The following is a 24,384-nucleotide window of genomic DNA, read 5'->3' on the forward strand; positions in this document are numbered from 1 at the left end:
ATCCCTCCCCACCAATCCTTCTATCTTTTATTTTTCTTAGTGTGATGGCCAAGGAGTTCAGTTTTAAAGACCAGTTTTCGGCTGGGTGTGGTGGCGCACACTTGTAATCCCAGTGTTTGAGAGGCTGAGACAGGAGGATCGTACAGGTTCAAAGCCAGCCTCAGCTACTTAGTGAGGCTCTCAGCAACTTAGTGAGACCCTGCTTCCAAATAAAGTATAAAATAGGTCTGGGGAGTATAGCTTGGAGGTAGAAAAGCCCCTGAGTTCCTCTTCCAGTACCCCCCCCAAAAAAAAATACAGATAAAGAGCAGTTTTATTTGTAGTTCTGATTTTAGAAAAAAAATTTAATATTTAACATTTAACTCTAGAATCCAGAGTCCAGCTTAGTTTAGTCCTTTACAAATACAAGGCATTCACTAAGAGATAGGAATTAACTTAGCCAGTGACACAAAACCAAAGAATATATTATAACCAGTTTACTAATATTAGTATTTTTTTCCTGATCTGTACTCATGGTTCATTTTAATTTTAATTTCTTATTGATTTTATTGATCTTACTTGTTTAATTTCTTTGTGACTCTTAGATAAAATTATCTTCCTTAACCCCCACACCTATTATATAATTACCCCCCTACTTGACTTTCTATAAGCCACTTGAGATAAAATTAGGCAGTGTATTTGGTACATTTTTAACACATAATATGTATCTAGCAAATATACCTTTTGATTTAAAAAACAACTACTTTGTACTTCTGTTTAAAATTGTTCTTTATACTTTAACTTTTAAAACAGGGTGGGGAAATACAGCTTAGTTACTTTAGTAAGTGCTGGGCCTAGGACAGGTGGAATAAACTGCTGGCACTGTGTTACAGCGGCTTAATGAATAATCTCTGTGTTCTCTGTAAAGAACTTTTTAAATAATCATCTTGAGTTGTATAACGATTACTGACTGAGGTGGTTGCCAAAAGAATACTTGTCTGGTAGGAGGTGGGGTAAGAACACTTCAGGGGAAAACGGGGCTCCTCCATCTCCATGGCTTTCTGGGTTTTCTTTAGTCAACTGCAAAGGCATTCTGGGATAGTAAGACAGATGAGCTTAATGGCAGGAGGTCAGGAGGTTCTAGCAAGAAAGAAGACTTGATTACTCTCCCCCTGCTAAGAGAAAGAGATGGGCCACACTGGAGCCTTGTGGAAGGTGGCTGCCTGAAGACCTGGCAAGCGAGGTGGAGTTGTGCTTTTCTGTATCACCACCCTTCTCCCACCAGCTGCACTTGTTCTTCTGAACAGGTGTTCTGAAGCAACCTTTTACTGCATCTTTAATGGTGTTTTCAAACATGACATTCATGTATTTGGAAACTGAAGACTTTAGAGGCACAAGAGTTTCTTTCATTTTCCAAAGGACAGAGATAATTATTGAGTGGTTGACATGGCTTTTAAAATTGCATAACCAGTTAATTGACTATGTTAAGATTTGCTTTTAGGGAGACTGGAGATTACTGGTAAGAAATAAAACATTTTCTTGAAGAACAAAATAAAGGAGAATGACAGAAGCTCACCCTCCTATCTGATTATGGACACTCTGGGAAGAGAGATGAAATGCTTGCCAGATTGAGTGTGGACATAGGGAAGCCACAGGTAATACACAGGGAGGAGCACTGCCGAGGTGTATGGTTCAGCTTCAGTCACTGATTAGCTGGGGAGGCACTGAGACCCTGCCTCTTCTGAAGATGATTGTAAATGGGGAGGTACAGCTAATGTGGTCTGTACTGAGTAGGGGATCAAGTGGATAAGAAAAAGAAAGCTGAAATAGGAAAACCAAATAGAATAATGGTAGAAGACCCAACATTTAAGGATTGCTGTGTGTCAGGCACTGAGATAAGACACATTTATTTGTTTACTTATTTCTTTGTTTATGAGATGGGGTCTTCTTAGGTTGCCCAGGCTGGCCCTGAACTCCTGTGCTCAAGTGGTCTTCCTGCCTCAGCCTCCCAAGTATCAGGGATGGACAGCACCTGCCCCCAGCCTCAGCTAACACTTTATATACGTTTTCAGATACTATCCCAATTTTATGCATGTGGAAATAGTTATAGTAAGGTTTACCTAGATGTTAAGTTTATCTCACAATAGAGCTGGGATTCATCCATCTCTTTCTCTTGGGGTAAACCAAGTTTGAAGTTAGGACCTGGTTCTTAATGAGAATTTAAAAGGTGAATTATTATTTTAGCTTAAACAAACCACAGAAGCTTAGACTTGAGAAAATAAAGGACATAGACATTTCACTAGTTTTAACACAAGTTTACAATATGATGGGGCTCCTAGAATTAAAAAATCACAAATATATTAGTTGTAGTACAGTGTTTCATACAAGAATGGTCACAGTTGTAGCAGTAGTCAAAAGACATTTTATGATTTTATTTAAAAAAGGAACCTTGCCGAGCGTGGTGGCGCACTCTTGTAATCCCCGCGCTTGGGAGGCGGAGACAGGAGGATCGCGCAGGTTCAAAGCCAGCCATGCACACTGGCTTAGGAGACCCTGTTTCCAAATAAAAATGTAAAAATAGGTCTGGGAGTGTAGCCCGGAAGTAGAAGGGCTTCCAGGAACCCCAGTACCACCAATAAATAAATAAATAAATAAATAAATAAATAAATAAATAATAAAAAAAATAAAAAAGGAACCTGGTGTGATGGCTCACACCTATAATCCTAGTATTTGGGATACTGAGACGGAAGATCATAGGCTGGTAGCCAGCCTCAACAACTTAAGAAGGCCCTCAGCAACTTAGAGAGATGCTGTTTCAAAATAAAATAAGTAATAAAATAAGACTGTAGGAGTATCTTATAGGTGGAATGTCTCTGGGTTCATTCCCCAGCACCACAAAAATAAATAAATGAATGAATGAACCTGGAGGGCTGAGGGTCTGGGTCAGGAGCAAAGCAGTTGTCTAGCATATGAAAGGCTCTGGGTTCAGTCCCCAGAAACACACACACACACACACACACACACACACACACACACACACACACTAAATGCACATGGAGATATTTAACATGGGAATGAATTTAATTTGCTTTTTTTCTTTGGTGGTGGTACTGGGGTTCCTGGAAACCCTTCTACCTCTGGGTTACACTCCCAGACCTATTTTATATATATGTATATATATATATTTTAATTTGGAAACAGGGTCTCCTAAGCCAGCATAGCTGGCTTCGAACCTGCGTGATCCTCCTGTCTCTGCCTCCCAAGTGCGGGGATTACAAGCGTGTGCCAACACGCCCTGCTTAATTTGCTATTTTTTGAAACTAGAAAATCCGCAAACTATTAAGAAATACTCTGCTTATCACAGGTCTAGCAGAGTAAACATACGATTAGGTGACAAATTGAGAATCTCCATCTTTCTTTTCATTTGGTATAGATGCATTTAATGCTAGTAAAAAACACAAGCTTGAAGAAGAATAGTTTAACACCTGTATTACTAATAATGGGATTTATTTGATTACTTATAAAGCTTTCATTTAACTTTGAAAGTAAATACACTTTCCAGTTGACCATAGAACATTAAACAGTCAATTTTAAATTAAGTCCCACAGGAAAACCTCAGTAAAACCAGAAAAACTGAATTAACATAGTAGAGGTTTAAAATGTACAACTCCAACCACTTGGGAAAATCAAATAGAAATCTTTTTAAAATAAATATTTAACAGTAGATAAAATATGCAATAACTGGTTATATAGCAAGCTGGAGTAAGACTCAAAGGCTAGAATTAATACTGTGCTTAGAAGTAAATTCATAATCTTAATTAACTTCACTATTGATAAAGAAAGAATTGTACTAAGCACTCAACCTTATAATCTAGTAAAACAAACAAAACCGAACAAAATGAATGCCAAGGAGAAAGGATATAAATAAAAGTGGGCCGGACGTGGTGGCGCACGCTTGTAATCCCCGCGCTTGGGAGGCGGGGACAGGAGGATTGTGCTGGTTCGGAGCCGCCTCGCTGGCTTAAGAGACTCTGCTTCCACATAAAAATGTTAAAAAATAGGTCTGGGAGTGTAGCCCGTGGGAGTGTATCCTGGAGGTAGAAGGGCTTCCAGGAACCCCAGTACCACCAAAAAAATAAATAAATAAAAAAATAAATAAATAAAAGTGCGAAGAGATGAATGAAAAAAGAGAAGCCACAGAAATAATCTAAGAGCTATTTCTTAGGGTTAAAAAACACAATAGACAAATATTATGAAGGTTAGAAAACTATAAAAAGATAAAGAATATATAAAATACCTTTTAAGGTAGTAAGAGAATGCTATTAACTCTATGCCAATTTATTAGAAATCTTTTTGAAATGAATTATGAAATACCCAAATTGGTTTAAGAAAAAGAAAATCTAAGTAACATAAAAGCCATCTAAGGAAGCTCAAAGGAGTTTCCTCCAAAAGTTGACTCAGGCCAGACTGTTTGCCAGTGAATTCTTTCTAGCTTTCAAGGAATATACGATTCTATGACGAGAAATGTTTATAGATTGTAAAATGATAGAAATATGCTCAATTAACGTTATAGAATCAGCATGAATCTCAGCAATGGTGCAAGGGAGTGAGGTTCTTTTTTTGCTGTTAATTTAATTCATTCAGTAGTTATTAAAAACTGAGATTAAACCATCTACACAAAGTGTAATTGAAAAAGATAAGGTTTTTATTCTCATGGAACATATAGGGAATAAGCAGATTGGAATATAGATCATTTTATGCAGCCTGAGAACAGACAAGACTGTGGTAGAGAGTAGTTAGAACAGAACTCTCTGTTGATGTCCTGTTTGAGATGAATCTGAAGGCAAGAGCAGGAGCATGTGTTGGGAGAGAGGAGGCGTAGGAGGAAGCGAGGCCCTTCTTAGTGCCGAGGGCCCTAACGCTGGGGAGACTGGTTAGTGCAGATGAGTCTTAACAGGTGAGAGTGACTGATAAAAATGAACAAGGGTCCATATCATGTGGGAAGTTTTAGGCTCTGATAAGGAGTTTGATTTCATTTTAAACTTCAAAAGAAAGCCCATCAAGAATTTAAGTAGGAAACGCTTTAAAGCGCATAATGTACTTATTCATATCGAAGTCAACCACTAAACCAAGCATGGGAGGGAGGGATGGGAGGGAGTGAGGTGGGGACTGGGTGGGGGCTGGCTGGGTGATGTGTGCATTTTTGTCTACACAAGATTTTTACCCCATTATGATGTATAAATACAATGCACTGATAAAAATATATTTAAAAAAGAATTTAAGTAGGGAGTAACGTGATCCGATTGATATTTTAAAAGATTACTCTGAGTACTGTATGAAAACCATGGAGGGAGATCATGGTGTTCTGCAGGAGAGTGGTAACAACTGAGATGAAGAGAAGTAGGCAGATTTTTTTTAAGGTACTCAGGATTGAACCCAGGGGCATTTTAACTTCGAGCTATACCTACAGCCCTATTTTTGATTGTTTATTATAAAACAATAAATGACATGAAACAGGATCTCACTGAGTTGCAGAAGCATGACAGCACTCTTTAGGATCCTGGAAAGGTTTGATCTTAGGTGTTATAGCTTCAGTTTTGTTAGCTCCATCTCCGCTCTCGCTCTTTTATGAATAACTGAATAGATGTAGACGAGTGGACTTACACAGAGTGCGTCTTCTCAACTCTGAGGCTATTAATTGTGATATATACCATAGATTTAATGTGTCTTTAGGGAAAAAATAAATATACTGTTTATGTTTTTAAAGACTTCAGTCAGTCAAGAGTCATATGTTTTCTCTCATATGTGGAATCTACAAAGAAAATAAGAAGTAAAATGGATTTCATGATAATGTGGAATAAGACCAGTAGGGTAGTGGAAGGGGATTGGTTGGAGAGGGAGAAGAGGAGGGAAAAGGAGGCTTGAGGAGAGAAACAGACCAAATAATATTATGTTCATATGTGAAGGTATTACTAACAGCCTTACTAGTGTGTATGGGAAAGAAGGAGGGGGAAGCCATATGGGGTTAGGCGGGAGCCACACCAAGAGATGCTGTATGCATATATGAATATATAATTTTGACTCTCACTAAACATACAATTATATTGCGCCAATACATTTCTAAAAAGAATTCTTAAAGTTTTTTTATGAAAGTGTACATTTATCCATAAATCTTCTTTGGTTGACAAGAGTTTAATTTAATCCTTTTCCACATTTGGGCTGCTTTTCTTTACCTGTGTTTGCTTTCTTATTCTTAACACATTATGATTGTCAGTATAATTTTGAGTCATATGGGAAATGTTTGGAATTTAACTGCTTTTCTATTTTGGCTAAACTCACAGTTTCAGTTTTTCTATAGATAAACCATGAATTAAATAACTTCCTTTTTGAGTCAGCTGGAAACTTTTGACAGATTGATATCCAGCACGTGGGTGATAGTACTTCGTAAAATGCAAATTGGTCACACCAATGTCTTCCAGTTCTGATAATTCTGTGATCTATTTTGAGAGACTGTACAATTTCTCTGCCTTTGATTGCCCTTCCTTGGCTTGCTGCAGACAACTTCTGCATCACAATAGCTTTTTACTTCAGTGTTTTATCACAGTTCAGTCTTTCTGAAAACAATTTCAAGTAAGTTAAGCTCTCAAATTTAAGTTAAAATTTAACTGCATATGGGTTTACCTATGCAGTTAATTCAGCTGTGGTCATAAATAAACAGATGACTTCTAAGGGAATGTGTTTGTCATATGATTACATATAGGCAGGCAGCGACATATAGACATATAACATATTCTTTTGCTTGTCTACTGATAAGTTTTTTTGGATTTCAATTATGGTACCTCTCTGAGTTTCAGAAACCTAAATATCTTAAGATCAGCAAGTATCTTTAGAATTGAGAAGTTACAGCTTAGGAACTTAATATATAATAAGCAGTCACAAGCCCATCAGTGGTAGAATTGTTTAATAAGTTTTGGGATAGGCAGCAGTTAGAAAAGCTAGAGTTGAGCTACTCTTATGCAAATGCCATTTTTTTAATTGAAAAACTAGTGAAACTATGCAAAGAAGAGTAATCTTCTAAAGTAAGAAGACTAAAGTGATTGTAAAAAATTAGTACAATTGTGTGAAAACAATGATAAAATTAACTAAAAACAAAACCAAAGGAAGACACAAATATGACCTCAAATGATTTATGTATCATAAAAAGATTTATAATGCCAGAAGTCCAGTAAGTACATTGATAAAGGATATGGTCATTAAGTCATAAGGCAACAGAGTAAACAGACATGAGGAAGAGTTTAGCCTTACTGGTAATTAAAACAATAGCGAATAATTTTTTCTTACACATTGAGCAACCATAATAAAGAAGTCCACAGGGAATCAAGTACTCATGTATTGGTCTTGAAATTGAAACAATTCATTTGAAAGTAGTAAGGTAGTGATTATCTTAAAAGCCGTAAACATATCCAAGGCCATTGATATAATGATTCTACTCTTGGGAATTGACCCTAAGTAAATAATCGAAGGAATGAGAAAGCTGTATTAGAGCCATGTTTGCGATAGTAAAAACTGAGGCTCTAATTAGTTAATTGGGAAATTTGATACACCTTGATAATTAATACTCAAATAATTTATATCCATTATATATAAGTGTAAGCATGATGACAGCAGGGACTCTTTTTTTTTTTTTTTTTTTGGTGGTACTGGGGTTCCTGGAAGCCCTTGTACCTCCGGGCTACGCTCCCAGACCTATTTTTACATTTTTATTTGGAAACAGGGTCTCCTAAGCCAGCGCGCGGGGCTGGCTTCGAACCTGCGCGATCCTCCTGTTTCTGCCTCCCAAGCGCGGGGATTACAAGCGTGCGCCACCACGCCCGGCACTGACTCTTTTTTTTTTAAACTGTAAAACCTGTTTCTAGAATAGTATGGCATATAGTGGGTATTTAACAATACATTAGTATTATTTTTGAAATGGACAAATCAATAGAATAATATTGTTAAAAAATTTTTAAACATACACATACAAGAACCTTGCTTAGTAAGGGAGACGGTGAACGAGTTGATTGATGGGGTTTGGTTTGAAGTCTAGTAGGATATAGATTCTCTTAGGAGGCAGGAGTGGTTGGGAAAGGTACTCCAGTAGAGTAGTCCAAGGAAAGACCTAAAAGTAGAAATTGACTGAAGGGCAAGGTAGATATGAGGAGCAGGTCAGGACAGGATCTAGAGTGGACTTGTACCTCAGGCTAATTGGTGGGACTTTATTCTGCGATACAGGAAGTCATTGATAGTTCCTGATTAACACTGAAGGAGCTGTATTTGATAAGGGAAGTTAATCTGGCTTTGGTGTATAAGGCAGACTCAGGGAGATCAGTATAATATATTGAAAATAGAATAAAGCTGTATGAGAGATGTTGTTTCAGTAGTTGTAATAAAATAAAGCTATTCTATGTTTTATCTTTTAACTAGAGATAGGAACCTGATAATTTGTTTCTGTGTACTAATGCTATTTTTGTAAAATTTGAGATAAGTTTGTTATTTAAAAGGACAAATTAGAAGATTACTAACAATTTAAATTTGATACAGAAAAAATATTTACTGATATCTTTAAAATTATTTACAAAAATGTTTAGGACTACAATAGAACTGTTTTAAGAAGCATCTGTTGGGGCTGGGGGTGTAGCTCAGTGCACAGAGCTTGCCTAGCCTGCACAAAACCCTGGGTTTGATCCCTGGAACCACCAAAAAAGAGAAGCATCCATTGAATTTGACCACAAATGTATAATTCTTTCAGCATTACTTTTGTTTTTTAAATTTAAAAATTTAAAAATTATGTTTTCTTCTGAACACAGAATAAAATTATATCAACCCAGATAGTTTTGTCAAAAATATTGCTAAGACTATATTTTAAAAATTAATTTTGTCAGGCGAGGTGGTACATGCTTGGGAGGCTAAGATAGGAGGATCACAGGTTCAGGGCCAGCTTCAGCTATTTGGTGAGCCCCTCCAAACTTAGTGAGATTCTGTATCAAAATACAGAATAAAAAATAGGTCTGGGGGTGTAGCTCAGAGGTAGAATGTCCCTGGGTTCAATCTCCCAGTACTACTACTACTGCTGCTGCTACTACTACTACTACTACTACTACTACTACTACTACTACTACTAAGTTTTTTATTATTATTATTTTATCAGCCAATGTGGTAGCGCTTGCCTGTAATCTCAGTACTTGGAAGGCTGAACAAGAGGATCATAGGTTTGAGGCCAGTCTCAGTTTAGCAAACCCTGTTTCAAAATAAAATCAAGCTGGGTGTGTAGCTTACAGGTACAATGTCCCACTGGGCTAGGGGTGTAGCTTAGCAGCACATTGCCCCTGGGTTCAGTTCCTAGTACCACAATAAATAAACTAGTCTAGTGAAGAATTGGAGTTTTAAAAAATTGTGAGGCGAGAGCCTAGTTTTCTCTCTAGGGATTTATGAAAAAGTTATTATTTATTTTTTCACTAGGTTTTAACATGTTAGCAACATTTGGTCAAAGTTGATATTTATGAAGCAAACTTTTTTATGCTGAATTAAGAATAAACTAAGAAGAGATTTTAGAGGAAAATCAACTTGTTGCCAATTACTGTGCAAAACTAATTCTGTATTATTTATAAAATTGGAAACCACATACATTAAATTATCTTTAGTTAGGTGTAGTGACCCATGCCTGTAATCCTTGTACTTGGAGGGCTGAGATAGGAGGATTACAGGTTTGAGGATCGTCTCAACAAAATAGGAGACTCTGAGAAACCTAGTAAGACCCAGTTTCAAAATAAAAAGGGCTAGGGGTATAGCTCAGAGGTGGATTGCTCCTGGATTCAATCCCCAGTAGTGTACACACACACACACACACACACACACACACACACACACACACACACACACGATCTTTAGATAAACATGTGCAAATTCTTTAAAACACACACACACACACACACATACACACACACGATCTTTAGATAAACATGTGCAAATTCTTTAAAAATACTAGTCATTTTGTCAAGCAGTTGCAGTTTTTGAGCATTAGTATTTAAAATTTAATACTAAAAATTTAAATGAAAGCTTTAGACCACCAAATGAATTTTTAATTCAACTGACAGTTGAGTTAGATTGTTTGAATAGTTGTTTAGAAGAATATACCCAAGTACATAATCAGACTATTTTAGTTTTCAGGATTAGGGATTGAGTAGGAAGGGGCTTTGCAGAGTAGGTAGTGCTTTCCCGGAATCCTGAGATTTATAGTTATTTAGCACATAGGATCATTTGCTCTGTATGCCAAAGGCCGGGTCTGCACACATGTGTAAGACATGGTTCTTTCCTTCATGGGCTAACAGTTGTTTATAAACTGTGTAACAAATATTGAGATAAAGGTATTCTTAATGTGCCATGAGAACACAGGATTAATTTGGTGAAGGACAGGAGGAGAGGCAGAGTTAGAGGTCTACAGAGTGGCACACAGGCCCTGGAGAAGGGGAGGGAGGGCTGCAGCTAGAGTACTGTGAGGAGATGCACAGGGGCTTTCATTCTTCTTACCAAATAGAAATACACGAGCATTCTGGTCCTTTAATGGGGGGGGGCTCTGTTACCATTTCTCATAGAATTCATGTAGATAGATTAAAGCAAAACTTAGAGGGCAGAAAGTTATGAAGCATTTGGTGGTTCAGTGGGAATGTTTGGAGTGCTGCCCATATAAGAGCTTTCATTTTTCAAAACTCTTTGTACATTTAAGTTGTGTATATTTTATTGCATATAAGCTTTATCTCAATAGTATTGATTTTTAAATGGTCTGTAAAATCACAGTCCTTCCAAATTTGGATCTAGCATTTTTAAAGCTGAGTTCCTAAGGAAGGGGCTTTCAACTACCCATTCTCAAGCTACATTTCCAACATAAGAATAAACGTGTACACTGTACATGAATCTCATGAGATTCATGCTCTCCTGAGCCTGACCTTTAGTGGAAGAGGAAAACATATAAAAAGGAAGAAAAGAAAGTAATTAATTTCACATAACTAAATGATATTGAAAACAATAAAACAGAATCCTGGGACTCAACCATTTGTAAGAGGGAAGTGTCGTTTTTGTAATTGGGTAAGCCATTTCTGAGTAAGTCAGCCCCAGCCCCAGGTTGTTTTTAGCCCTGATGGACACTGAACTCACTTAACTGGAGAACTAAGAATACTCATGGGAATTCAAAATATGTTTATAACATAGAATATAAATATTGGAAAGTTGTGCAAAATAAAACAAATTGACATGACCATACTTAATTTTTTGTACAAGTTGGGATAACTACACACACACACACACACACACACACACACACACACACTTTTTTGGGGGGGGGTATATGTGTACTGGGATTGAATCCAGGGGCATCCTACCTCTGACCTATTTTATTTTTTATTTTGGAACAGCATCTCAGTAAGTTGCTTAGGTTACATTGAATTGCTAAGGCTGGTCGTAAACCTGTGACCCTCCTGTCTCAGCCTTCCAAGTACAGGGATTACAGGCATGCTCCACCATGTCAATTTTACACATAATTTTGGTATGAATACACTTAATTTTTGTAGAAGAGAGTCAGTAAATGCAATTCATACCTTCTCTCCCTTCTCTCTTGTGGAATTTTGTTTTTTCCTTTCCTTGTGGAACCGGGGATTGAACCCTGGAGCATTCTACCTCTGAGCCACACCCCCTAGCCCTAGTTTTTATTCTTTATTTTGAAACAGGATCTCACTAAGTTGCGGAGGGCCTTACTATATAGCTGAGGCTGGCCTTGCACCTCTGATGCTCCTGTCTCAGCCTCCCCAGTACTGGGATTACAGGTGTGAACCCCCACACCCAGCTCTCTTGTGGAATCTTGGTGTGAGGAATCTTAGGTCTTCTGTAATTGTCCCACAGTTCTCTTTGGCTTCGTTTCTTTTTCTCAATCTATTATTTTTCAGTTGTTTAGGTTTCCTATTTCTAGTCATCTGCCTTCAAGTTCACTGATTCTTCTGTTATCTTCCTTCTACTAATGAGTCTATGCAGTGAATTTAGTTTGGGCTATTGTATTTTTCAGTTCTGAAATTTCCCTTTGGTTCTCTATATTGTCTTTGCTGAACTTTGTTTTTCCAGTTATCTCAATAGTTTTCATAATTGCTTTTTGGAACACTTACTGATGGCTTCTTTAAAACCTTGCCAGATGCTGGGCGTGGTGGCGCACGCTTGTAATCCCGCACTTGGGAGGTGGAGACAGGAGGATCACGCAGGTTCAAAGCCAGCCTTACTGGCTTAAGAGACCTTGTTTCCAAATAAAATATAAAATAGGTCTGGGAGTGTAGCCTGGAGGTAGAAGGGTTCCATCCCCAGTACCACCAAAACAAACCAAAAGAAAGAAAGAGAGAGAGAAAGAAAGAAAGAAAGAAAGAAAACCTTGCCAGATAATTTACGTATTTGTGTCATCTTGGTATTGGTGTCTATTAATTTTTCTGGTAAGTGGAGATTTTCTATATATTACTTTGGTTTTCATAATGAGAATAATGATTAAAACAAATCAGGAAGATAAGAATAAAAAGTAAATAGAAATAATCTAGCTGTGTAAGCTCAGTATCTTTCTCTGTGAAGTAGGAATAATAAGATCTATTCCATAGGTTTTTTGCAAAGATTGTATATGAACACACACATAAAGTATCTAGCCCTGCTCATGGAGCATAACAAATGCTCAGAAAATAGTGGATTACTTTGCTTCCCCCCATCATAGCATTTTGAAATCATTACTATCAGCCACAAGCATTTTAAGGAAGAGGCTCTTTAAAAGAAGCCTTAACTCTCCCGCCCCTGCCAGTTCTGTAAATAGTGATTACTTAATATGAAAACCAGCTTGTTTATCAGTACTGGCTTAGCCTTTTTTGGGGGATGAACCTTTTTGTTAAGCCTAAGTTTTTCCTCCTTATTGTAGTCTTAGGACTACACTACACTTTGTTCTGTTCTTTACAAAGTCTTCTCTGTCTCCCAACACCTCTCTAGGGCAGAAGAGGACTGTTAGCAGCTCCCCCTCCCCTTTACTTGCCACCAGGTTGACAAGTATACTTTTCTTTTTTTGCTTTTAGGGTCTTATAGCAAGCATTATGGGTAAGGTGGAAGGAAGTGTGGTGGTGATAGCAAATATACATCGGGACAGAGCCTAGGCTTTCTTGGTAATTGGAAGCCCTTTGATTTCTCTGGTGGGATGTTTTTCCCAAGTAAGTTGCATTAAGCTGAATTATGAAAGATGAACTAGAAGTTACTAGATGAAGGAAGAATTGTATGCCAGATAGACAGAAGCGGCATACTTTATATTTAGCCGGGCGTGGTGGCCCATGCTTATAATCCCAGCATTTGGGAGTCAGACAGGAGGATCCAGGTTCAGGGCCAGCCTCAAGCTACTTAGGCCCTTTGCAACCCAGTGAGACCCTATTTCAAAGTAAAGAATATAAAATAGGGCAGAGGTTATAGCTCGGAGGTAGAATGCCCCTGGGTTTCATCCCCAGTACCACACCAAAAAAAAGTTATATTTAAGGTACTATAAGAATGTCAGTAGAGTAATTAAGGCACTGACAAATGTATAGACATACAGATCTTTGAAACAGGATAGTCCAGAAATAAGACTCACACAAATATAGACAATTGGTTTGTTGATAAAGGTGCAAAACAATTCAATAGAGAAAGGATAGCCTTTTTAGGGAATAGTATTGGCTTTGCATTCATATGCAAAGAAATGAACCATGATTTATACTTCACATCTTATATAACAACTCACTCAAAATGCATCTCATATTTAAATGTAAAATGCGAAACTATAAAGCTTTTGGAAGAAAGCTAGGAGAAAAATCTTCATGACTTAAGGCTTGAGAAAGAGTTCTTAGACATGATACCAAAAGCATAATCCATTACAGAAAAAAAAAGTGAAAATTTTGGCTTCATAGAAACTGAAAGCTTCTGGTCTGTGAAAGACACTGTTAAGAGAATAAAAGTAAAGTAAAAGCTACAGTCTGAGAGAAAGCATTTGCAAATGATATATCCAATAAAGAACTTCTGTCAAAAATATATAAATATATAAATAGCCTGGCGAGGTGGCGCACACTTGTAATCCCAGTACTTGGGAGGCCGAGACAGAAGGATCGTAGGTTCGTGGCTAGCTTCAGCAGCTTAGTAAGATACTCCACAACTTACTGAGACCCTATTTCAAATAAAATAAAATATGTCTGGGGGGTAACTCGGAAGTAAAATGCCCCTGCGTTCAAGGTTCAAACCCTAGAACTACACACACACACACACACACACACACACACACACACACACTCTCTCTCTCTCTCTCTCTCTCTCTCTCTCTCTCTCTCTCTCTCTCTCTCTCTCTCTCTCTCGCTCTCTCTCGCTCTCTCTCGCTCTCTAAGTAAACAGCCCAATTTAAAGATAAGCAAAAGACATAAGCAGACATTTCATCAAAGAAGATACCAGACTGATAAATAAACATGAAAAGATGTTGAGCTGCACCCCCAGTGGTTTTTTAGTTTTTTATTTTGAAACAGAGTCTCACTAAGTTGCTGAGTCTTGCTGTGTTGCTGAGACTGGCCTCAAACCTCCTTTCTCGGCTTCCCAAATACTAGGATTTTAGGTGTATGCCACGATGCTAGGCTTAGTTTATAATTTTTAAAACTTATAATGAGTAATAGCTTTGTATGTCTTCTCATGCATCCTCATGAGAATTTCTTTAGGGTAGATAAAGATAAGTGGAATTGCTGAGTCATGTAGTCTCTGCAGTTTAAATATGTTTTATTATGGAAAATTTCCAACATATGCCAAAGCAGACCAACTAGAATAATGGGCAGCTGCTTAGCTTCAACAATTACAATCCACGGCCAATCTTATTTTTATTTAGACCCTATCCACTCTCTACACTCTTATATTCTGAAACAAGTACAGCTATCATGTTATTTGATTTATATCACTATAGATCGGGAAAAGATAAGGGCTTCTCCTTTTTTAGAAAGAGTATAACCAATACTGATATAACACTTAACTAATCATTTAACATGACTATTCAGTGTTCAAATTTTTCATTGTTTTAATGTCAAAACACTTTTGCTCTGTGCTTTTACTGTTTTGTTTAATTGGAATCCAATTAAGGTTCACATTGTGGTTGGTTGATAAGCCTTTTCTGATTTTTAAGTCCGTGCACTGTGTCATTGAAGAAACATTCTTCCTTGTGTAGACGTCGCAGGCTCGGCCCTTGCCTCTGTATCTCTATGGCATGGCTAGCATGTTTTCTGTTCTTAGTGTTTCCTGTGCGTTCTGGGTTGGGTGAGAGTTTGATATGGTTCAGACTGGATTTTTTTTTTTCCCTTGTTGTCAAAAGTATTTATAGAAAGTGTGGTGATCATCTGTGAGCAGTCACATAACGATGTATGCGTTTTGAATTTGGAAGGTACTGCCACGGTGTCTTCTAGAGTGTTGCTTCAGCATTACCTTTATCATTTGTATTTAAAAGCGTCACTTTACATGATGGACTCCCATGATCCAGCTTTCACATTTCTTTTTAATCTGACTCGTAGAAAATGCTTTTTGTCACTAATCTTCGTTTTCCTGATTACCAGTTAGGCTGCTTATTCTTCCCATTTTTTATTTTTTAGGACTGTTTGCATTTCCTGTGGGCATTGCCTATTCACACGTATCTTTCTTCTTTTTTCCTTTTGGATATTAGGCATTTTTCTTCCGAATTTGTAGATTTTCTTTGGATCATTTGATTATTCAACCTTTTTCCTGTTGTATGATGTCACATATTTTCTCCTAGATTGTGGCTACTCTCATTCTGGTTATATTATTTTTGATACGTAGAAATTGTAAGCCAGGCACGGTGGCACATGTTTGTAATCCCAGTATTTGGGGGGCTGAGACAGGAAGATCGCAGATTCGCAGCCACTTAGTACTTTTAAAAAATTATGCTTAGAAAATACACAAGATAGAAGTTATCTTAACCGTTTTAAGTATATTTCAGTAGTGTTAGTGTATTTATCTTGTTATGCAACAAATTCCCAGAAGTTTGTCTTGCAAAACTGAAACTATACTCCTTAAACAACTTCCCCCTCCCTTCCACCTTAATTATACTTTTTCTTCCCTAATAACTTGAGATTTAACTTTCGATTGCGGTACTAAGGCCACCTGACCGTCTTTCTCTTTGATGCTGTGAGATACAGTCTCCCTTAGTTCAAATAGCTCACTGGTTGTCGCAACACCACCTACTGCACAGGCTGCCTTCCTGCTGATTCACAAGTATCCTTATGTATACTAAGGCCCCATGTTTATAGGTGTCTTTGCAATTTCTGTCCAGTTCCATTAATCTGTTTCCATCTTCTATTACCACCTTGTTCCATTTACTGTGGCATAAAATAGTTCTTGATATTTGATAGTACAATAGCCCTATTTTGTGCTTTTTCAAAATAGTCTTTGTTATTATATTTATAGGTATATGCATATATATGTCTTTTCTGTGTCCTCCCCCCCTCCCTGGTACTGAGGATTCAACCCTGGGGTGTAAGTCAAAGGTAGAATACCCCTTGGTTCAATTCCCAGTAACCCTGCCCCCCAAAAAGAACAGCACTTTAAATATATTAAATTTGTTTACTATGTCCGCTCATCCTTTTAAATTAGATTGCATTAATTTTGTGTGACTGATACACGTGGATCCAGCTGACTCACATGGTTTTCCTAATTCTAGGTTCCCTTTACAACTACATCAGAGAATGAATTGATCTCCTAAGAAATCACCAGATACCACTCTGAGGGGGTTTAGACGTAAACAGGGTAAGTGTGATACCATCGTAAACATTACCTGGGTTTCATAATGAATTCCTTCCTACTTTGTGCCAGGTAACACAAGCGCGGGGAGAACAGCTTCATGTTCCTGTGCTCTGTGCTGCAGTGAGATTCAGGAATCTCTTGGCGGGTGTGCTTGAAACCGTCAATCTTTCCACATTCACACATGTCCAGTTACATCCCTGGACTTTCCGAAATCTCTAGTTCACAGACCCTAGGTCAACCCTTGGCTCTGCAGTTTTTAGGATATTTTTACATGCTTTGTTACGTTTTAAAACATTACAACAACTCTATGAGTTAGTAGTTGGTGTTCATATTTTACAGTTTTCTCAGAGAGCATCAACATTTTTTAAGACTCTTGCTCCTTACCGTTGAAAGCTCCCCAATATGGCGGTCTTGGCGCTTCCTCACTGTCGGCAGTGCGCATGCGCATGTCACCGCATTATCACAATCAGTCCTCCTTCGCCTCGGCATTGGCTAAGCCGATATGTGCACATTAGTAGTGTTGTTGTTGTTGTTGTTGTTGTTGTTGTTGTTGTTGTTGTATTTAGGGTTTTCTGTCCACTTACCCATTGGAGTTTTACCAACTTTTATATCATTATTCATGAATTTTTAATATATAGAGAGAGTATTAACTAATGTTTTTTGGCAAATGTATTTACCTTTTCTGTTGGCCTTTGTGTATTACGAGGTTTTATGTCTGGGAGTTTTGAAATGCTTATGTATCCCGATCTATTATATCTTCTAATTTTTTTTAAACTGTAAAAAATAGCTTAACATTTGGCACGTTTCATTTAATGCAGACAGAAATATATATTCACAGATAGTTTTTTTTAACATAATGGAAATCTAAAACATTGGAGAAGAATGCCATTTAAGTTGCAGTTATTTGACTTCTTTTTGCCACATGTTTAGTAGCTCTATTTCATCTTCTTTGAATATTTTTAACTATTTAGATATTTTCATAATTTTCATAATTTTTATAAATGATGTTATATATAAATCTAACTTTATTTTTCTAAAATAATTAGTTCTGATTGCACTTATTGAATGTTTCTTTCTTTCTTTCTTTTTTTTTTTGTGGTACTGGGGATGGAACCCTTCTACCTCCGGGCTACACTCCCACACCTATTTTTATATTTTATTTGGAAACAAGGTCTCTTAAGCCAGCGCGGCTGGCTTCGAACCTGCGCGATCCTCCTGTCTCCGCCTCCCAAGCACGGAGATTACAAGCGTGCGCCACCACACCCGGCTGAATGTTTCTTTTTTTACCTACTAATTTCAAAGTCTACCTTTATCATAGATAAGATTCCCATATATACATATATTTATCTATCTGTACTAATGTTCCTTTGATCTAGTTACCTATCACTGCATAATTATCATACTATTTTAATGTTATTGTAGTTTGAAAGTTTTTTTATTAATCATTCAGAAACATTTACTTATTCACTAATATTAATTCTTGCAGATTAACTTTAGAATATATTAATGGAGTTAAAATTAAATGTGTGAACATTAGGTGTAATGGTGCACACCTGTAAGCCCAGTTACTCAGGCGGTTAAGGCAAGAGGATTGCAAACTTGAGGCCAGCTTGGGACACTTAGCTAGACCCTGTTTCAAAATGAAAAATTTAAAGGACTGGGGATGTAAGCTTAGTGATATCATTAGTATGGGCAAAGCCCTGGGTTCAATCCCCAGTACTGCCAAAAGGGAGGGGAGGGGAGAAGAGAGAGAGAGGAGGAAGAAGGAGAAGGAGGAGGAGGAGGAGGAGGAGGAGGAGGAGGAGGAGGAGGAGGAGGAGGAGGAGGAGAAAACATGAGGGTTTTACTTAGAATTGCTTGAGTTAAAGATTCATTTCAGAGAGAATTAACATCTCTGTACTCTACATATTTCTGGGAATTATAAACTGTTCATTTCCTTCAGCCTTTGCTGGTACTTTCTTAAATTTCTTCTACAGAAATGCAACTTGGAATTAAGAGATCTGCAGTCCTCTGAATTGAGGCATCTGCTCTTCCCTGCCATGCTTTACTTGTTTACCTTGTACCTATCTGTCAGGTCTCTTATTTCTTTTATTTTGAGGATTTCTTTTTTTTTTCTTTTTTTCTTTCTTTATTTTTTTCTTTCTTTATTTATTTTTTTTTGGTGGTACTGGGGTTCCTGGAAGCCCTTCTACCTCCAGGCTACACTCCCAGACCAATTTTATATTTTTGAAACAGGGTCTCTTAAGCCAGCGCGGCTGGCTTCGAACCTGCGCGATCCTCCTGTCTCCGCCTCCCAAGCGCGGGGATTACAAGCGTGCACCACCATGCACGGCGACTTTGAGGATTTCTACACATAACATATACAAAAGAAAGTATGATGAATTCCTGTGTATCCGTTACCCAGCATCAATAGCTCTCAGCATTTGATCTCTTTATATATCAAAGCGTTTCTTGATATCCCAGTAAATACCTTTTATTTTTCATTATAGTACATTTACACAGTTTGAAATTGCGTATGCAATGTCTCTCTTCTCCATTAGATTCATATGGGTGTTAGTTTTGGCTGTTTTCTTTATTGTGACATATCCAATGTCTTATATAGTACCTGCAATATGATAGTCTCCCAGATACTCAGTGAATGAATTGAATATCAGAAGGTTGCTAATGAGTTTGAAAAGAGGAACATTTGATGAAAACCTTTTGAAAGATAAACTGTTGAAAAGAATGAGTTGGTCAGCTTTCTGTTAAAATCATAAATACTGTCTGGGCTCAAATTCATATATATATAGTACTCACTAAGTAATAATTGTGTTCTTTAATTTGTTTTTTCTGAGTCAGCTTCTGTGTTGGGAAGTAAATACAGTGCTTGCCTGTCAAGAACATTGAGCTCTTAAGATACTGTCCATTGTAAGTGACTAAATTAGCTTTTGGGGATCACTTCTGGATGAGCTAAAGGGACTCCTTGAAGTCCTAGACCTGTGGGGGCCCTGATGGCGCTGTGGAGAAATTGCGGTCCTGAAGCCCTCGCCCAGCCATCCCCCTGCCTTGTTACTCTAGCTTCATTTGATGAAATTCAAGAAATCTGTTTTTCTCCTCAAATTGCTATTCCCTCCTACTTTTTTTTTTCTTTTTGTATTGTTTTGAAGCAGTAACCATGGTTACTGGTAGAGGCTCCTTGGGAACTTCAAAAACATCAGTCAGTTTCACAGCTGGAGGCAGAGTGATCTAGATAAAAGCATGAGAGTAAAGCTGCTGAGATTTCCCCTGTTGTAACTGAGTACTTTCATTAGGGAGCACTTTGCATAAAATGAGATGTTCTTTGTTCCTGCTAAAGTAGACAACATTTTAATTTAAATCAACAGTAAGTCAGCACCAGGCTCCTTTCTAGAGTCTGGAAAAGGGAGGCAGTCCTGCTTGTCCTTCCGTTGACCGTGCCTGTCTCCAGCCTCTACTTTTGTCTGTATTCCTTCCCATCTTTTTCTTGGTGAGTGATAGTAGTACTGACATTTGGGCCTCAGGAAGGACAGGGTGCGAAGCAGTGGCTTTGGATTAGTGGGGGGGTATACGGTGGCACCAGGAGTATATTTGCCAGGATCAAAAGAACCAAGGACTAGCTCTTGTTCTGAAGTTAAACATTGCCTTGATGGATGGCACTGTCGACAAGGAAAAGGATATTTTATCAAGCATCCAGCCTGTATTGAAAGCCTCCATAGGTACTTTCTGCTGTATCATACTTTCTGTTATACTAGGCTATTATTTCACACTGTTCCGAGTTAAGATGACTAGTAATTTTTTCTAACCTACATCTCCTTATCTTATAACTGACTTATATGATCTTGTTTCTTCACTTGACCTGGGCTAGGAGTCAGCAAACTGCAGTCTATGGGTCGGATCCGGCCTGCAGCCTGTCTCTTGTAGTTTTATTGCAACAGTGCTCATTGTTTGACATAGTCTATAGATGCTCCCATACTCAGACAGCAGAGCTGAGCAACTGTGTCAGAGACTCGATAGCCTGTAAATCCTAAAATATTTACTGTCTGGTTGTTTATGGAAAAATAGGCCATCTGCTCTAGACGGGCTGGCCGAACCTATCCCAGAGTGGGCCAGGGGCCGAGATGTGGTGGGAAAGCGCGCTCTTTGTTTACACTGCTCGTGGACATTGTAGTAGGGCAGCATAAAAGGAAGGTGCTGGCCGGGCGTGGTGGCGCACGCTTGTAATCCCCGCGCTTGGGAGGCAGAGACAGGAGGATCGTGCAGGTTCGAAGCTAGCCCCGCGTGCTGGCTTAGGAGACCCTGTTTCCAAATTAAAAAAAAAAATGCAAAAATAGGTCTGGGAGTGTAGCCCGGAGGGAAGGGCTTCCAGGAACCCCAGTACCACCCCCCCCCCAAAAAAAAAAAAAGGAAGGTGCTGGGGATTGGATGAGACTGCTGGGTCTTCTGGCCCCTTCTTTAACCTCTAACCCAGACTATGAAAGGAAACGAGTGTAAGCATTTTCCTTTTTCTTTCTTTCTCTATCTCTTTCCTTTCTTTTCTGTACTGGGAATTGAACCCAGAAGCATTCTACCTCAGCTACACCCCTTGCCCTTTCTTTAATTTTAAAAGGGTCTTGCAAAGTTGGTGAGGGTCTAAGTTGCCCAGGCTGGCCTCAAACCTGTGATCCTCCTGTCTCAGCCTCCCAAGCACTAGGATTTTAGGTGTGCACTACCATGCCCCGCTCACACGACTCCCCCACCTTTTGTAAATACTTTCTTTTGTAATGGTAGGCGTCTAACTCGGGGCTTTGCACAAGCACTCCACCATGGAGCTCTGACTTCGCCCTTCTCTGCCATCTTCTATATCTACGTGCACAGCTATGTTCATACTCTACATAGACTTACTCTGATTTTCTTACTCATTCGTCACTACAGCACAAGCATTTTAGCTGGAATCATTCATCTACTTACAGAAATGTAAACCTACCGCACAAGCATTTTAACTGGAAGTGACCTCAGACACTCCACCATCCTTATTTTGAGGCCGGGCGTGGTGGCGCACGCTTGTAATCCCCGCGCTTGGGCGGCAGAGACAGGAGGATCGCGCAGGTTCGAAGCTAGCCCCGCGCGCTGGCTTAGGAGACCCTGTTTCCAAATAAAATAGTATAAAATAGGTCTGGGAGTGAGGCCCAGAGGTAGAAGGGCTTCCAGGAACCCCAGTACCACCAAACAACAACAACAACAACAACAACAACAACAACAACAGCCACCACCACCACCACCACCCTTATTTTGCAGAGGGTAAAAACTGAGTCCCTCAGAACCTGTCACATGCCTGGTGTCACAAAAGCAGCTTCGTGCTTTTGCGTTGACTGTAAGGACAAACTTCTTTGATAAACAGTAAGAATCTAGAAAATACAGTAGGATTGTAAGGATCATTGTGGGCCAAATTCCAGATATTTGCTCATTCCCTGATCCTCTTTCACAGTCTGAGTCATGGGAGGGAAGCGTGCAGTATGTGGGTAAAGCGCCGTATTCATAATCCCTAAATAATTTGCAAGTGGAGCATTGAAGAACCCGGAGCTCGTGTTGCTAGCACCAGATTCCATAAGCTTGCGTGAATGCTTTTCTTTTGTGAACAGAACTAACGATAGTGTGTAATTTATAATAAAAATGCTTGATTTATGAGTTCTTAATTTAACAAAAAAAAACTTCGTTAATAAAATGAGATATAGTTTAACTAAAAAGACAATAGAAATGTACCAGAAATTGTAGCTGGTTGACTTTTCTATTCCTGACAGGAATGCTGCCATCACAATTGGGTCAGAATCATTCTCCTCAAATTCAGTGTTAGAAAGGCCCCTCCCTTTATTGCATCAGAACATAATCAAAGAATTTCTCCTTGCTGTTTCCTTGAGGACCTGTTTTAAACAAGAGAAGTCCTAAGAGAAGCTGGCACAGAGGCTGTACTTTGAAACTCAACTATAAGAGCACACAGTGGCATCCTTTTGGCTTATTCTGAAGATAATTTAGAAACCCTTAACACCAATATTACCTGCCCATTTTTTGTTTGTTTGTTTTTTGTGGTACTGGGGATGGAATCCAGGGGCATTGTACCTTCAAGCGACATCCCCAGCCCTATTTTTTATTCTTTATTTTGAAACAGGGTCTCACTAAGTTACTGAGGGCCTCACTAAGTAGCTGAGGCTGTCCGTGAACCATGATCCTCCTGTCTCAGTCTCCCAAGTGCTGGGATTAAAAGCGTGCGCCACCACACCCAACTTTGCCCGTTTTTAATTAAAAAAGATTGTGTGATTGTTTCTTCTTTCCCTTTCTGGATAACTCAGATCCTTCAACTTTCTTCCCTTTTATATTGAAAAGTACTTAATTATTTTTTCTTAGAAATATAAGCAGTGAGCTGGGCGTAATGGCACATGCTTGTAATCTCAGTACTTGGGAGGCTGACACAGGAGGATCACAGGTTTGTGGCCAGCCTCAGCTACTTGTGAGGCCCTTTGCAACTTAGTGAGACCCTGTTTTAAAATAAAGAATAAAAAATAGGGCTGAGGTGTAGCTTGGAGGTAGAATGCCCTGGGTTCAATCTCCAATACTGGGAAAAAAATATATACAAGTAGTGAACCAGGCATGGTATCACACTCTTGCTATCTCAGTATATGGGAGGTGAGACAGGAGGATTACAGGTTCACAACCAGCCTCACCAACTTGTGAGGCTCTCTGCAACTTAGTGGGATCCTCTTTCAACATAAAGAATAAAAAATTGGGCTAAGGGTGGAGCTCGGAGGTATAAATGCCCCTGAGTTTAATTCCTAGTCCTGCAAAAAAGAAAAAAAGAACTATAAGTAGTGAAGAAACTAATGTTGCACATAAACTTATTTAGCCAATATTAATTATAATTTAGGTGTAATGAAACTATTTTCCATTTTTTAAATACATGATTAATCTTTAAGAAATTTAAACCATTGTTGTAATTACTCATTTAGTTTTGTATTTTTATTGGAGTTCTATCTCCAAATAGATTTTTAATATCAAGGGAATTGAATTGATCAAATGTTTGTTTAAACTTCGAATTCCAAATAAATATTTTCATTATAGTTTGTTCACTAGAATTGAAATTGACATGATACAGTCATAATGGTTTTGTTATCAGCTATCTGAAACTCTGATTTGCCAGCATAGTTTACTTATCTAAGATACAAGTTGAATATCCCTTTTCAAAAATGCTTGGGACCAGAAGTATTTTGTGGGTTTTTTTTTCTAGATTTTAGAATATTTGCATATATGTAATGGAAAAATTCATTTATGTTTCATGTATGCCTTATGCACATAGCTTGGAGATAATTGTATCAGTATTCTCATTGTGTCTGTGTTTTGACTGAGTCCTGTCACATGGGGTCCTGTGTCAAGTTTTCTGCTTGTGGAATCATATCGGCTCTCAAAAATATCAAAGTTTGTACCATTTGAGATTTTTCAGATTCAAAATGCTGAACTTACAGTACTTTCCAGTTCTTCAAAGTTACGTATGTCCTTGATAGTCACAAAGTCAACTCCTCCTTTTTACTATAT

The sequence above is a fragment of the Muscardinus avellanarius genome, assembly GCF_963383645.1.
Source record: "Muscardinus avellanarius genome assembly, chromosome: 15".
Classification (NCBI taxonomy): domain Eukaryota; kingdom Metazoa; phylum Chordata; class Mammalia; order Rodentia; family Gliridae; genus Muscardinus; species Muscardinus avellanarius.